Here is a 559-nt window from a genome sequence, read left to right as displayed (position 1 = left end):
TCATCACCAGTATAGTCTGCTAGTGTCATCACCAGGCTGCTAGTGTCATCACCAGTATAGTCTGCTAGTGTTATCACCAGTCTTCTAGTGTTATCACCAGTATAGGCAGCTAGTGTTCTCACCAGTATAGTCTGCTAGTGTTATCACCAGGCTGCTAGTGTTATCAGCAGTATAGTCTGCTAGTGTTATCACCAGGCTGCTAGTGTTATCAGCAGTCTGCTAGTGTTATCACCAGTCTGCTAGTGTTATCACCAGTCTAGTCTGCTAGTGTTATCACCAGTATAGGCTGCTAGTGTTATCACCAGTATAGTCTGCTAGTGTTATCACCAGTATAGTCTGCTAGTGTTATCACTATGCTGCTAGTGTTATCACCAGTATAGTCTTCTAGTGTTATCCCCAGTATAGGCTGCTAGTGTTATCACCAGGCTGCTTGTGTCATCACCAGGCTGCTAGTGTTATCACCAGTATAGGCAGCTAGTGTTATCACCAGTATAGGCAGCTAGTGTTATCACCAGTATAGTCTGCTAGTGTTATCACCAGTATAGGCTGCTAGTGTTAT

Source organism: Salmo trutta, chromosome 26 (genome assembly GCF_901001165.1).
Source record: "Salmo trutta chromosome 26, fSalTru1.1, whole genome shotgun sequence".
NCBI classification, from domain to species: Eukaryota; Metazoa; Chordata; class Actinopteri; order Salmoniformes; family Salmonidae; genus Salmo; species Salmo trutta.
The sequence above is the reverse complement of the archived record's forward strand: the minus strand, read 5'-3'. Positions refer to the sequence as shown.